Source organism: Pteropus alecto, unplaced genomic scaffold, assembly GCF_000325575.1.
Source record: "Pteropus alecto unplaced genomic scaffold, ASM32557v1 scaffold7, whole genome shotgun sequence".
Taxonomy (NCBI): domain Eukaryota; kingdom Metazoa; phylum Chordata; class Mammalia; order Chiroptera; family Pteropodidae; genus Pteropus; species Pteropus alecto.
Window position 1 is genome coordinate 41,513,021 of NW_006494614.1, and position 2,638 is coordinate 41,515,658.

The 2,638-nt window shown below is 39.2% G+C and overlaps 1 pseudogene; it reads right to left on the bottom strand.

Annotated features, from left to right (window-relative positions):
* Positions 1-1,384: 1,384 nt before the first annotated feature.
* LOC112474710 lies at positions 1,385-1,503 on the bottom strand (annotated as a pseudogene).
* Positions 1,504-2,638: the final 1,135 nt, after the last annotated feature.

Genomic DNA, 2,638 nt, shown 5'->3' on the forward strand with positions numbered 1-2,638 from the left:
TTTTTCAGTCCTAATTGTTTACTTGAATAATTATTTGGATTGTAATTAACTCAGCATTTTCTATATATTTGATTGTGATATGTGTGTGTGTGTGTGTGTGTGTGTGTATGTGTATATATAAATAACTGGGCCCACCTCCACATTAGCTCAGCTCACTGTCTTGATGCTATGACTTCAATGGCTGTTAAAGCTCAGGCTCTGAGGTCAGACCTGGCTTTAAATCCCAGAGTCTATGCTTATTTTTTGTATGATATATATATGAACTCAGTAGATACCACCATTAGTATTACTACCAATATAGATATTTAAAGAAATAAAAAAGAACAAGACAGAAAATGATGTGTGTTTTTTGGTGGCAAAACCTACCTCCTAAAACCAAGAAGTCTTCCTCTATCCATTTTAGACATATTCTGGCTAAGAATATAGGACCCTTGCCTATTTTATTGCCAAAAAGTCTTTGATTTCCTTAAAAAGGTTCTAAAAATGTTCCTCTAGTTACGAGCCTTCCTCTAGTTTCTCTACCCAAGCTGTGGCTTATGTCTTCAGCTGCTGGTGGTAGCAGATTTGCCTTTTAATATGAGACCTCTGACCAGCTACCTCTGTGTTCTGTGTTTTATGACTTATGCTCATGAGTTAGTGATTGCTGTTCCTTTTTCAGTGAAATAAAAACTTTCTCTATGGTATCTTCTGAAACAGAACCTCTCCACTCCCAATACACACCCACACACACACACACACACCCAGCCCAACTAGGAAGAAACACCAAGGTCATAATACTGTTACATTAATGTTATTGTTACCTTCAGCGGTCCATTGCCATGTAGGGTTAGATATCTATTTAAATTTTCTCACACATTCTGATTTTGGAAATCTGACATCTTTTCTAAGTAGCTGCACCTATCTTTCAACTCTCACTTCCTCCAGTAAATATAAATGAGCCACCTCAACACATACCACATTTCCGCCCCACTTTGTCTCCTCAGGGAAGTTTAATAATGGCTTATATATCTATACCTATATTATTATAGGTATAGATGGATAGATATATACATTCTCATACCTTAGGAATTCTGAATTCATATGTTATGAAGATTAAATGAGAAAATACATAGGAAAGTATTCCTTGGTACTCGGTAGGCACACAGAAAATAGATGTGAATTGGACATACCTCTAGCCTCTACAGACTGATGGTATCTAAGGTTGGTTTTTTTTAATGCAAATAATAATTTCCTAATGGCTTTGTTTTCAAATGCATTTATTTTCTTTATTTTCTTTTATTCTTTTATTATTTTATTTTATTTTATTTTAGGCAACCTTTGGTTGACCTCACAGATTGCAAGGACCTTGTCAGCTTACAATCCCTTATATTTTTTTTATTTTTTAAGCCTACAGCACCTGGTCTTCCTAGGTGGTCTCCCATCCAAGTACTAACCAGGCCCAACCCTGCTTAGCTTTCAAGATCAGACAAGGTCAGGCACGTTCAGGGTAGCATGGCCGTAGACTAAATGCATTCATTTTCAAAGTTTGTCATATATATAGTATTGGCCTGCCAGTCTGTGTCTGCATTTCTATTTCTCAGAGACAGTATAAGATCTAGGAAGCCCTGAAAGATTTATACTCATACCTTGAGTTTTCCCCCACTGGAGGGCCTTGTGCTCTGCATAGTTTCTTCTTATACACATGATGTTTATGGCTGGTCTTGGTATATAAGAGTGAACCCTCAGGGGCCGAGAGGAAAATGAAGTTGTTCCCCCTACCTCTTCCCATGTCAAATACTGCAGATAGGCTCATTCAGCTCCATTCCAACTCCCTTGTTACAGTCCTTGCTAATAAAAAGAGAAAGGCTACATATTCCTTAGACTTCTTGACAGCCTGAGTTCCAAGTTCATCAAGGAAACACTTGGGCATTTGGAAGGCAGGAATAGGAAGGAGGAGGCCACACTTCTACTTTCTGTCATTTCCACTGGCGTGCAGGTAAGTAGAGATGGGTTGGGTTCTTCTTCTCTGACAGCAGTGGCAGGAGTCCTAGTGTCTGGTTCTTAGCCTAGTGGATGTCAGGAGCAATGTGGTCCTAGAGCTTCCTGATTCCTCAACTTACTAGTGTTGACAGAGTACTGGCTCCCTTTGTGGACCACTTCTATCATCTTGTTCTGGGGAGTTATTCTTGAAAGCTCATACTAGGGCTCTTCTGACGGCCTTTCAATCACTTTTGTAAGCACCCGATTCCCTTATTAAAGGATTGTTTAAACTAGCTAAAGTGGTTTCTGATATCTGCTAGTAGACCCTTGCCAATAGACATTATAAACGTCTCTTCCTCTCATACCCCTACATTCCCTCCACCAAGGCTGGTGACTATAATTCTAGCTGGAAAATGCACTCTATTTACTTGAGACTTTGAATCCTATAAAAGCTCACCAACCCTGGGAATACATAACCCATTGTAAGATATTCTCAACCAATAATAGCTTAGAAGAATAAATTTAGATTTCTCTTGATAAAAGATTTTGAATATGTGGAGAAGAAGGAAGGAGGAAAGAAGGAAGAAGGAAGGAAGGAAGGAAGGAAGGAAGGAAGGAAGGAAGGAAGGAAGGAAGGAAGGAAGGAAGGACGGAAGGAAAGAGAGGGGGAGGGAGCGAG